This window comes from Vicugna pacos, chromosome 3, assembly GCF_048564905.1.
Source record: "Vicugna pacos chromosome 3, VicPac4, whole genome shotgun sequence".
Lineage (NCBI taxonomy): Eukaryota > Metazoa > Chordata > Mammalia > Artiodactyla > Camelidae > Vicugna > Vicugna pacos.
The window spans coordinates 114,100,249-114,113,916 of record NC_132989.1 but is presented as its reverse complement, the minus strand read 5'-3'; the positions used below and the strand labels follow the sequence as shown (position 1 = coordinate 114,113,916).

Below are 13,668 nucleotides of genomic sequence, written 5' to 3'. Positions count from 1 at the left end.
AAAACCCAAAAGGCGTCGGGTTCAAACAGACTCAGTATCATTTCCAAAAGGCTCAGTGACCAGTGTGACCTCTGAGGAGAAGGCAAAGCAAAGGACCAGTGGGAAGGAGAGAGAGAGGTTCTGGGGGCATCTTCTCAGAAGCCCCTCTTCTGTTCCTGACCCTGCAACTCCCAGCCGCCTTCAACCTGCCTGTTTCCAGAAACTATCTCACAAGCAAGTTGGCAATTCTCTGCTGTGTTGGGTTATACCATGAAGAGACCACGTGCTGAAAGAAAAAAATCGTGTTCACACAGGGCTGCGGGCGATGGGAGGGAGCTCAGACAATTCCATTTAGACTGAGAGCCACATTTTTTACGTTTTGAGGTTTTCCCCAGGTTTTACGTTCTGATGGATACTTGTAACATGAACACCTTCATCCAAATTAAACATCCAAAAGGAAACAACACATGTAATTGATCAACTCTTCAAGTCTCAAACAACATCCTGGGGAAAAAAAAAAGAAAAAAAGGGCTCCTTTATAATATTTTCTTCTTTATTTCCAAAACATTTGCCAACACTGATCCTGAAACAAGGCGCTTCTCTTTCAGGTTTATATAAACGACAAAGGGAAGAAAACAGGATGGAGTGGGTTCGTTCTCCCAGTTCACAGACACCTGTGCAGTGAGCAATGGCGACTGGCCCGCACTGGCAGACAACCTGAGAAACGTAAATGGTCACTGGCACTCTGACGTCATGTAACCCACTGATCGTGGCTCAACTCAGAGGACCGGAGCGTTTGGGAATCACGGAGGAAGAGAGAAATGGTTCTTCTCCAGAAGCACACAGTCTAACGGGACGGTGCCCAGCAGGCTGGAATCCGCCTATGAAGGAGTCTTCGCATAAACCCAGACGCTACGCTCAGAGGCTGGGAGATCAGAGTGAGAGACGCACGGATGTGTGTGCGGCTCCCGGCAGGCGCGCTGGGCAGGAGAGGGTCTGAAGCAGCTCGGTTACCTGACTGCTGCAGCGCCAGCTCCCCTTTTCACATCCCGAGTCTCTCCTCTTTCAGGAAAGGTCGGCTTCCCTTCTTCATCCTGTGATTGCATTAGACACCGGAAATGACAGTCCTGCCACGAAGGTGGGTTACGTGATTTTGTCTCTAAAAAACACCAAGAAACGTATCTCACGTTTGGAGCCATTGACATAAACACCTTTATCCAACTCATACCATGAGCACCCAGCCCTGATGAGGAAGAGCTCTGAGCCAGCCCTGGGAGGTGACTGCAAACTTCTCTAAGACCCTGAAAAGGAAGGCTAATGAACTCTTCCACCTTTCTCTCAGTCATCCTGAAGCCATTTCTGGACCCAGAGAACCACATCTGAGCACAGGTATCCTTGCTTCCTGTGTTCTGATGGGTGCAGCTGTACATCCTGAGCTAAGGGTCCTCCCCAGAGCCCTGGACCAAGTACCAACCAAGGATCTGTGCCACTGGGGCACCTTCCAAACTTCCTCGGCTCCCTTTAGTCCCAGCAAGGAGGAAACCCTTGCCAGGGCATGGAGACAGGAGCACTGTTCCAACTGCTTGCATCCCCCACTCACCCACCTGTCATCACGGCCACCCTGGCTCCAAGCTCTAGGGAATCCTCAAGGTCTGACTGTGCCTGAAGCATCATTCAGGTCCTGGAGGAACGAACACCAGAGAAAAACGGCATCCTTGCCAGGACAAGGAAAAGCCAGCTGGAAACTCAGCACCGAGAGAGCAGAAACCATCTCTGTCCTCTACACGCTGTATTCCCAGGGCCCAGAGGAAAGTTCTGGTCAACACTTCTTGGTTGTCCAAATGCCATCCTTCACCTAGTGCTCCTCTGGATCTGGACTACAGTAAAAACAAATGGCCCACATTATAATGGAGCCCCTTAGGTTAGCCCCTCTTAAGAACATAATACATCACCATCTCTCTCTGAGAGTTTAGAAAAGGCTCTGGCTGCAGACAAAGAGAAGCACTGGACAGCCTCAACAGTGTCTTCCACATTCTGGAATTCTATGGAATAGTTACATCAATTAGAAGGCAGTCAGCAGTCAACAAACAAGAGACTAAACTTTAACCAAGTTCATTTCCCTTCCTTTGAATCTAGCCCACCTCCCATCTGCCATGTCTATTTAAATGAGGACAACAGAAAGGGTTTGTCAGAATAAAGCTATTAAAAACTAGCTCATCCTCTGTCAACTGTGGATTACTTTACCAGCAAACTGAAACCCTTAGGGAAGGACAAAAATCAGCAAGCACTGCAAAGGACAGCTGTGAGCTGCTTGTGTGCTTAGCAAGGAAGTGCTTCTCTAGACATCGGGAAATGTAAATATGATTCTTTCAAAGTGAACTGGTCATCTGTCTAGAATGACTGGGGGCAACATGTGTAAGAAGAGTTCTTTTCAGGAGGGTAACTGTATCTCTCCTTTTTTCCACAAATGAAAGACCCCTGTGATCACGAAGCCTTTCCTGCCCTGGGGGTCCCGTCAGCTTCCCCTTTGACCTTCTTTTCATGTAAACAAAACAGGAAAGGAGAAAAATCTCGGCTGTTCTTTTTTATGCTCTACCAATAAATAAAAATGTCCCCATGAGGTATTGAACTATCCTCATCACCAAGAGGCTGTCACCTTCCAAAAGGCTGAAAGTGCCCCCAATTCTACTCAGCACCCACTTTGCCTCGCACGTTAATTCCGTAGCTTCTGATCTCTTAGCTCACAATGAGGTTATCCTTTTGTTTTCTCCAAAGAATGATGCATTGTTTGACCAAAGCAATCAATCCTAGTGCTAGATTTAGGTTGACTATTCAAAGATGTTGAGCACGCCAATTGTCAGAGACCCTGACACTGTGGTGTCCAAGATCCCGTGACTAATTTTGGATCATTGGAAATCAGCCACCATAGGATACATCTGAACTCGTTAAAAATAGCCCAGCTACCCCCTTGGAACATTTCAACTTACTGTGACAGCCAAAGAAACGTGCTTCTGGTTTCAAAACGGGCTAACTCCTCTGGAATGCAATAAAGGAGCAGAATTTCATGACAGGGAATTTTTCAGGTTGTCCATAAGGTTTTTAAAATAGATTTTTCACTTCAGAACTAACAGTTAAATAATTTTAACAAGAATATTACTATAGAATTGAACACCTTCTCTCTAAGTATCAGCAAACCGTGTTGCATAGGGCAGATCAATACAAAGCAAGTGTTAACTATGTTCAGAACACTCCCTGGGCTTCCACTCCACTTAAACGGGGAGCATTTAATGAAATAAATCCAATTAATCATCTGGAAGCAAACATGGGAAAAGGAAACAGCGAGCGACCTCCCAATTGCTCAGAAAAGCAAAGCATTTCAAACATGCACAGTTTACAAGTTCTGCATGTACCTCTAATTAAGTCTTCATATGAATTCCTTTAGCTTTCTACCAATTCTTAAAAGTCTAACGCCAAGGTCTTTTATAGAAATACATCTACAAAATTGTTTTCTTCCCATACAGAGGAAAGACACAGGGATGGATATGGCTGGCACTGAGGGCCTCCTTCACCAGGGCCTTTTAAAAAAAAATCTGACACAAGGTGTAATATATTTGGGTCACATGGCTGTTATCAGGCAAAATGGCTAATTGGCAGACATCAAAGTCCATCCCAACAACGAGGTTTAAAAAGACAGGACAGCATCATCGAAAGATAAACAGGAGGGTTCCGACACTCCTTCAAGCAGCAGCCTTCCCTGAAGTGCTTTGACTTGTGTTCCTCAGTTGACCCCCGCAGGCTTAATTAAACTGGGTGTTCCCTCAACAGCGCAATTAAAGAAGCTACAAAGGGCACGTGGTCCGGCGGGTCTCCCACATCATCCCCAGCCTGAGCTACGCACTAATTGTGCCCTTTGCCTGGGTCTCTGAATGATGATTTTGCCAAGCTTCCAGTCACGATTTTTATTCTCCCCATCAGCCCTGTCTCCGACACCCCCCACGCAGGAAGTCCAGACCCCAAGGCCAGTTCTTCTGGGATAGTACACTTCCAATTTAAACACAAAAATTAAAAGCCCACTGAAAGGCACTCAGTGGCAAGTCCAAACCTGCATTGAAGTCTGTGCACTTCCACCAGAAACTGAAGAGACTCTAAGAGGGGAGGGTATAGCTTAGTGGTAGTGTGTGCTTAGCATGAACGAGGTCCTGGGTTTAATCCTCAGTACCTCTATTAAAATACATACATACATACATACAAACATAATTACCTCCCCACCAAAATAAGCTTTTTTTAATTTAAAAAGACTCTAGACTACAGATCATTGGGGGTGAACTCATAGGCTGGTTTTACAGGCCACAAAGGCGCCCACTCCAAGGGCCAGGCAGGCCGGCGTTCCGTGCACAGGGCCTCTGTTCCCGAGCCAAATTGTGTCATGATGCTTCAGGGCCCTTCTGTGGATCACAAGCTTGCTGGTGACAGGAAGGATCAGAGCTGATTGCTTTGGCAAAAAGAATGATCACTGTCTGGGTTGCAGGTGGAGGACAGAGAAAAGTCAGTGTAGAATTTATTAAAAGGAAAAAACAAAGACTAAATGGAACCCACGTTCTTTTGAGCGCAGAGGGGTCTCCAGGATTCAGGGCAATTCTTTTCTTTCTGTGTCCCTTCTTCACGTTGACCCCAAACCAACCCACTGATGGAGCTGGGCATTCTGATAGAGGAAACATATCTGAGTGACACTCTGGAGAATTATGGAACGAGGTCTGCAGCTTGCTGAGTTTCTCGTCTCATCTGTACTTACTGGCTGAGAGGTCATGATTCCCTTCCCTCTTGAGAGAAAAGAGCAAAGTAACTGGCCGCCAGAAGACAAACTGAGATTCTTCTGCAAGATTATCAAGGAACTCAGGGTCACAGAGCTCAAACGAAGAATGTTTATCTGGTCTCTTTCCCAAACTCACTTCCAAAGCCTGCACTACTCCCCCCGCCAACCAAAACAAACAAATCAAGTACACTTTACATTGTGTTCCAATCTGGAGCGAGTGATCTGCTGTTTTTATTTTCATTATATGAGAAAAAAAAAAGTCCCTTTTCAATACTGTGCAGATACTGGGAAGGACCCTTCTTCCCGTCCAAAACTTAGGATCTGTTACTCTATTCTCATCACCATTTGGGGCAAGTCACTCTTCCCTCCAGCCATGGTGTAAGTTCAAAGCATTGATTTCCTTGAGCCGACCTCAATAAGCAATTAATTCATGGACAGACACTTTTTAAAAATGTCTTCAAGGTATTTTACTTGACAGGGTATCTGATCAGTACAAAGACTGACAATCTCCCCCTAACATCCTAACTGATTTAGAGCTTCAGCAACTAAACTCCAAGCATCTGCATTTGCTCCGTGGAGTGGACCCTACTGCACAGACGCTGGGCTCAGGGATGAGTGGGGTGTGGGACATCCAGACGCCCTTCTGCAGACACCATCTGTGGGTCGCATCCTCTAAACGTCCCCCCATGAACCGTTCACCACGGGATTTCCTCTGTACCACGAGAAACCTCAAGGAGACAGAAACCCAGCAGGTGGGCCTGGAGAAATTGTTCAAAGTTAAATAACGTTTGCAGGCGTCAGCTTTCGAGTGAATGAATCTTTGCAGGTCTTACTTGCCAGCTTGCAGTTTCCTGAATGATTTCTTTTCACGAGCTGGTGATAGGACCTAGGAATTCCATCACTGCTGGCAGACAGAGAGTACATTTGGCTCCAGGCCTGACTTAGGAGTCTGCTTGGAAAGACTTGACGGCCAATGGGCGCTGCCTGGATGAGATCTCCGACCTCCTGTCTCCACCCTGCTCCAGCCCCACCCATAACCACTGCACAGTTCCAAGAGAAGCATTCACACTGGTTTCTGTTGTGCTGCGTGTTCTGTGTTAAAAAGTGGGGGTATATAGGTAGGGGGGAAATACCTTTAACTCAAGCACCTGAGTTCAGGTGCCCTCGCCTTCCTGGCACCAGATTTGTGACCAGGGGCCAAGGCAGCAAGAATTCAAGGTGGAGAGGAGGGAGGGCTTTGAGAGGCATTGCTCCAAGGCTTCCCGTCTCTTCCACCGTAAGACAAGGGGGAGGAATGGAGAGGTCTCCCACTGACTTCTCACAAGGGAGTCTCTCCTCCAACAGAGTCACCTGATAAGCAGGTGTGTGCTTTTCCGAGCTTGAGAGCAGCAGCCAATGTGGAACAGATGCTGGGATGGAACCATGCAGCCACCACACTCCCGCCATCCCTATAACTGACCTGGGTGAGGTCTGACCTCTATGAGCCAACACGCAGCAGCCCAGAACAAGACAGAGCAAAAGAGCACGTCCATCTCTGACACCTATGCTATCACGTCATCCAGCAGCAGCTCTGCAACCCCAGAGCCAAGAGCCAGGACTGGAGATGCCGCTGCCTGGACAAAACCTGACAAGCCCCTTTCACACGGGGGAGGGCACTGAAACAAGACGGGAAGGGCAAGAAAGTGAGCCGGGTCTTGACAGAGAGTAAAGGGTCAACCAGAAGTTTTGAGCTCAGCTTGGCTCAAAACTTTGTGGTGAGGGAGGAACGCGATACTTAAAAGGCAGCTGGATTAGCAAGGAAACTGACCAGAAGAGGGTCAGGATAAGGAGGAGGAAGAGGAGAATTCCTCTAATGGGGGGAGGGGGGGAGGTTATCAAAGGATATTCGAGAAGCAGCCCCATCAGAAAGGACAGGAAACCACACTTCAGCGTGCGTCTTTTCATACAGGACATCTGGTCACCTTACCTTGGGCAACAGCTCAACATCTGGGGACTGGACCCAGCTCTGTAAAATACGTCTTTCCTCTATATTTACAGCCCAGAAATATTAACCTTAAATAAATAAAATGCCCAACTTTAACTCCTAGCTCAAACTTTAAAGGCGTTTTTCTTCACTGACATGTTGCCAAAGATCTTCCAAGTTTAAACTTCAGAACAAGGACAGGAGGAAGGGAGGGGCCAGCAGACAGAAGGGCCTGCAACAGGAACCCTCCAGGCTGTGAAATGAACATTCCAGGCTCTTCCCTGAGTTCCAGACGGCAAGAATTTAGGCAGGGTCCTATACATTTTAGAGTGTCCAAAAATCAATATTCAAGGATACTACCTGGATGCTTTCCAGAAAAGGAAATAGGTAAAAAAGAGTAAGAAATCATCTAAAAGGGGGGCCTAATACACCTTCCCCACTCAGGACTACATCTTCACATAATCTTGTACATAACACTCCAGCTATGATGATCAACTCCAGCTATCAGATCCAATACAAATCCACAATTACCCCGAAGGAGGCCTTAAAACAAGGGGAAAGGACACCGTTTTATTTTTCCCTGTGTTTCAAAACTAAACATCTGTCCTGGCAACGAGGAAATTTATCTAATCATGAAACCAGTCAGTCTGTTTAACTGAAAGCCACACTAGTTATCCTTAAAGGACGGAGAACGTTAGCTCATTGAAAACGAGAGAAAACCACCACCAAAAGCAGCCTCCTAAACAGGATTTCATTGGCCAATTAAAACCATCAACAGTGACATCAAAAGATAAATGTCACCCACTCCTTTGCCGTCTAATAAGCCAAAGGAAATATTAATGCAATCTCATAAATAACTCCTTACCACTCCCTGAGGGTGAGTAATAATTTAGGGCTGGTAATAGAAAAACGTGGTCATTTTATAAATTTTACTCCTAATTTGTGTAGGTTAGGCTGCAAGTTTGGGAGGAGGCAGATTCAGACCGGGCTAGTCAGAAATGACATTGGCAAAAGGTCGATAAAGCTATTGCACTAGGATTTAAATCTCTTGTCAATCTCATTTTTTGCATCCAACTACTACAAGGGCTGAAGAAATGAGACGTTGTTAAAAAATGCTTGCCTGAAACATCACAGAGCTGGGTAGAAATTCTTCATCACTAATGGGGATAGATATGCTACTGGCGGATCTCAGACAGCTCGCAAAAGCCACGCCTGGGATATCTGGAGCTCGGACCGTCTGTGCCAAAGTAAACACTCTCACGGAAAGTCACCATGCGGAAACCAACTGGTGTGGGGAGAGTAAGGTGCCCGAGAGGGAGCTGAGGAAGCCCTGAGGCAGGAGGCAGAGCGGATTTTAACGCACTAAACAGACGGAAGTCGCCATAAACAAGAGGAAAGAGCTAAAGACACTTCCTTCCACCCAGAGACAACAGTCGAAGGGCAAGGGAATTACAGGCAAATTCGTATATATCTCTACCCATAAGCTAACTTCAGCTGTGCTTTCAGTGCAAAACCTGTCAAAGCAGAACACAAAGAGCTAGAAGTGATTCCATGACTCTTCTTCTAACGGGGAGAGAAAGCACTCTTCCTGTTTAAGTATTGGGGCTCTGGGCATTTAAAGCTCTGCATTCTGCCACTGGGTCTGGCTGTTAGAAGTGACCTGCCCACCAGCTGAAGCAAATGCTCTGCTAAGTGGGCACAGAGGCCGGCAGTGTGCACTTTTCTCCATCCCAGGAAAGCAGCATCCTTTGGTGAACGAGCTGTCCGGACGTCACAGCTCTAATGAGACCCGCAGATTGTGTGTTTTCCAAGATCTGCACCCGACCCCACCCCTGTCCAGAGCAATGCTGATGCACCAACAAAAGCTGGTGTAAGAGGAGCATCATCTGACAAACGACTGGGACTCGGGGTGGAGCAAACAGCGAGCAGCCAGCGTGGCTGCTGGCTTTTGATTAGATTCAGTTTCATGGTCTCATCTGGAAACAACCTGGGTCCGCTTGTTTTCATGACAGAGATCACAGCTCTGACACACTTCCCAGGAAGGGCCGCCGCATCAAAGAAACCCTGCTCATCCTGGCATCCCGTGGCCCCAGCCCTAGGCTTTGTGAAAATCACGGAAACACAGAACACAGTCCCCCATAAACGCAGCAGGATCTGTTTAGGCCACGGGCAGCCTAACCAACTCTAAACTAGCGATTACGCCCCAGATTTCTTTTATTTTAAAACACCTTTAATGAGGTATAGGTTACCTACCGTAACACCTATGCTCTGCAAGTGTACAATTCGGCGGCCTTCGGCAAACGTGCGGAGTTGTGTGCCTGTCTCCACAATTCAGTCTTAGAACATTTCCGTTGTCCCGAAAGGCCCCACCTGCCCATCTGCAGTCGCTTCCGGCCCCAGCCCCAGCCCCAGGCAACCACGAAGCTGCTTTCTGTCTTCACGGGTTTACCATTTCTAGACATTTCTTACGTAAATGGAATCATAAGATGTGTGGTCTTTCGTAACTGGCTTCTTTCACTAAGCATAATGTTTTAAAGCTCACACACATCACAGGCTTTATCAAGCGTCCGCTCATTTGATTGCTGAATAATGGTCCATTGTATGGCCAGACCACATTTTGTTTATCCGCTCATCTGTTTCAGCTTATTAAATCTTTAAATCCAACCAAGTGACGAGGCTTATTGGCCTAATCTCAGAAATCAAATGAGAAAGGCTTCTATCATTCCAACATAGCCTAGAATTTCTAAAAATCTCTGTAATGTGTGAAAATACATAATGATACAATACATTCCCCGGAATTTGTGTGCCAGTGGGTGGGGGGTTTCAATTTTAAATACGTAAACATCCCTGCAGTGCACTTTTTTAATGTTTTAATATATATAAACTATTTTAATACACTTCAAGCGCTTTCTACTCATCTCCAAGTCCAGCAAGGTCATCCCCTCACTGAACAAGCTTTCACAACGGGACAAACAGCCCTGTATTCGGAGAGATGAAGTACACGGTCCTCGGCTCACAAAGACATCTGTATTTCAGGACTGTGGTAACAGATCAGTTTGAGGGTATTGGAAACATTTTCTCCGTTTGTATAAAGACTATAAACTGTATTTAGCATCCATGGTTAGCTCCCAAAGGCTCGTTTAAGCCACAGTCTTTTTCCAGGACACTACACTGTGGTCTGTCCTCTTTGTACACTACACGAGGGCCTTTACTGATTCGTTCACTCATCCACCACATATGAACCGAGAGCAGCCTGTCTGCCAAGCGCCGTTCTAGGCGCGGGAGACTGACCAACGGCAGAGTCCGTCTCCCAAGCTTACAGTCTCTACCGGGGAAAGACTTTAAAAAACACAGTGTGTTGGTCTGATGCAAAATGCTACCAAGGGAAAAAGAGGAGGCTGAGGAAGAGAGGAAAGAGGGAGGGGATGCTGTCTTAGCGTGATGCTGAAGAGGGGATATTTGAGCAAAAGCCCTCAAAGCAGGAAGTCGTGAGCCTTCAAGCAAAATGCAGAAGGAAAAGAACAGGCAAGGGCTTGGAAAGGAGGCTGGAGGGGCTGGAGCCAGGAGGGAGGGACAGCAGCAGCGCCAAGTGCAGTCAGGGAGCCAAGGTCAACAGGACTCCCCCAGTTTCCCAGCCTCAGGAGCACATCCTGCCCCACCCCCCACCCCCCACCCACCCCCACGGCCGGAATGGCTTCTGTCCCGCTGCAGGGTCCTGGCCCCCGGGCCCGTCCTAAGCAGCAGCCGACCGACAAGCTTTGGACCCTCACTCGCAGGCAGCTTGTCCTGCTGGCTTGGTTCTGTCACTGCATCCAAACAGCTCCCTCAACCTGATCTCCTGGTCAGAACTTAGGTCAAGGGATGTGTTTTGTGTTGTCATTCCTGAACCCCTACCTTAGTAACCAACATCCTCACCACTCTCGTCACGAGAGTCCTATCCAGCTTCCCGACTCCACCTTCCCGTTTCTCTTCTGGAGGACCTGCTTCTGGGGGGACCCACAGAGGCGATGCGGCCACGTGGCCGTCTCCAAGTCCATCCACACACTGACCCCCGCAAGCTCTGTACAGGGCCCCCACAGAACCTCTATCCAACAGCCCTGAATCACGCAGGGACGGTCACGCCACTGTCAGCGCTGCTGCCTTCACCACCCACTCCAGCTGTCCTGGAATCCGTCCACCGCCACCGCCATCTCTCCAGCACAGGACAGGCGGGCCTGTCCCCTGGGGACCCCTCCCTTGCCAGAGCCTGCTTCCCTGGAGGCTGAGGCTTCTCCCGCCTGCCCCGCCCCATTAGACGAGCAGCTCTGTGAAAGCCCAGTTTTCTGGTACTTATTCTACCCAGCTTCCCCAGAACAACTCTCCCAAAGTCAAGTCCACAGCCAGCACACACGGGAACTGACACGACAGGCGTCTCAGAAGCAAGCTCTTCCTCAGTTCCTACTTGTACGTCACCTGGCATGAGCAATGGCTTAATGACAGTGTCTACTGAACAAAGAAGTTTCACATCCAGAGCAATTATTTTTGCTTTATGCCACCAGTTACAAACAGTGTTCTCAGCTTCCCAATCGGTAAAGTTTTACGGCAGATCTAAATCTCGGCCCTGTAAGAGGAATCACAGAAGCCAGCTGGGATGCTAAAACCCATTTGGCTGCAGGACGTCCAGCCGTAAATGTCCCTGGCCTCCGTTCGGAGCACTCTCTTGGCACAGCGTGTTGGAGGAGTCCTGGCAGCGGGTCAGCTGCATCCTTGGTGGCTGGCTGAGCACAGCTTCGGAAGCCCTCTCCAAGATGTATCACATCCCCAGGTTTTTTTGTTGTTGTTGTTACAGAAAGGGAAGTTCTTTGTATGGAATTGAATTTGGAGTCAGTTTGTGAGGAACACACCTCTTCCAAGAAGTTTTAGCCTTTTGATGATTTTGCAAACAATTCACGGGAAACGGCTTAGCAGAATTTTTCTTCTTGTTTTTGTTTTTGTTTTTTTGGCTCTCCTTTTCTTTGCATGGGCACATGATACATCATTGCCAAATGTTGGGTGAATTTGAACTGATTGAAAGAGGCTCTATTCCTGTGCACAATTTGCCCTTGCTCAATCCATACTGTCACTTGCCTAGAACTTATTTAATTTCACATCTCAGCAAATACAGTTTTATTTATGCAGGAGAGCTGTCTTCTGATAGCATCAGTCTTCTGGTTATTTATCATACATATCTGTAATTGAATTACCTATTGCAGTAATGTGATCTACTCTCAAATGTACATGAAAATGCAACATAAAATAAAATTGTTCCAATGTGTACCTCCCCATCCTGCTACAGGAGCCCTAGGGAAGCCAGTCCCACAGAGATACGGTGACAAGTAATGAAGGACAGATGGGAAGATAAAGATTAGTGAGTTCACAGCCTTTCAGAAATAAAAGCAATTCACTCTCTAAAACTTTATATTCTTTCAAAATGCAGTGTTCTTCAATACTAATCAGGAAACCAATTCCAGTGTATGTGAGGAAAAAAGAGTAAAGAACCATTTAATTTTTTCCAAATGCAGCAATACTATCCTAATACATTTTAAAACTTAGGAAACAGAAGTTAAGTGCTCATCTTTGCTCCTGTCAAATAACCATTAATCCTGGACAATAAAAGCGGTAAAGAAAAAGAAAAAGACAACAGCAACTCCTTTGAGAAGAGTTTCTGTTTTCTTGAGCCCACGGTTGGGTTAATCCTATTTTAAATGTCATGCCCCAGGGAAATATAACTTGTCTTTGAAGTTGCTTCAGAATACTATGAAATTCAGAGTCAAGTTTCCTTAGCTCTAGAACTTTTAGATGACAAAGATTAACTGTGTCAATACCAGTACATTATAATAAATTACTTATTATACACAACCTTTTCTTGGATCAAGTTTTCGTTTGCTTTGCTCCGTTTGGCTTAAATCCTGAATCAAAACTACTTTATCTATGTATTTTCTAGCTTACTTTAATTTTTCTCTTCTTTTCTTGCCATTAGAAATTGATTCTATATATCTAGATAACAAGAACCTGATAAAGTCATCAAAGAAATCGGTGATATATTTATCAAGCTCACCAAAAGTTGCTTTTTCAAACTACTTCCCGATGAGCTAGCTACTCCTCACCTGTTGAATTTATCTGGATGATGCTACCAATTTGTGCAGGAATTAAGAGACAGCAGATTGCCCCCTATCTACAGCAGATCATGTCTACAAGGCTAGCAATCAGAGTGACAAAAAACAGAAATTTTCAACAAAACTTCTGCACCTCAGTTTTAAAAGGTTGCTGCAGACATACGTGAAAATGTCTATGTTACCAACAACAGTACACAAAGACAGTATAAACAACTTAAAGTCCATATACATACGCATTTTAGGACTCAAGAAAATAGTTCACTTTCTATGTATAAATGTGCAAATAAATGAATGTGGGCAGAAATGCACAAGGTCCCACACTACACACTTTGTACCTTTGTGTAACTCAATTTGTTAGACACCATAATTTACATTTTAAAAATTATTTAACACTAAACATAAAAACATAAAAATTTGTCACCTTGTGGTTATAATTATATCCTAAGCAATTTGTCTAAGTAGCTATAGCAACAATTTCAGAAACATTTTAAAATACAAATATGGTACAATTTTAGAGTCAAGAATTATGGAGGATTTACTGCAGGATGTGGCTACTTCTCTCAAACACTTGTGCATAGACTACTACAAAAATGGATTCCTTGACTCTATTTTAAACTAATTAACTTGTTCTGTCCTGCAAACCATAGGATTTGTAACCCAAACCTCTTTTTAGGATTAGTTCTAATCTTGGTGAACTCTAGAGTTCATGATTACTTGTGTAGGTAATGGAACACCTTTAGACCTTCGGCTGGACATTTAACGAAGTTCTGTTTCCCCCT

The 13,668-nt window shown here is 45.9% G+C and overlaps 1 protein-coding gene across 6 annotated transcripts in view; it reads right to left on the bottom strand.

The window, feature by feature from the left end:
• The window catches only part of SEMA5A (semaphorin 5A), a 449,868-nt gene that overhangs the window by 432,908 nt on the left and 3,292 nt on the right, over positions 1-13,668 (bottom strand). Inside the window, exon 1 of one of the 6 annotated variants that reach the window (XM_072958864.1) lies at positions 9,009-9,027. The exons of the other annotated variants lie outside the window; for them this stretch is intronic. The gene's annotated coding sequence lies outside the window, so the exon portion shown is untranslated. Of the gene's footprint in view, positions 1-9,008; positions 9,028-13,668 lie in introns of those variants that run through there. 6 annotated transcript variants of the gene reach the window in all.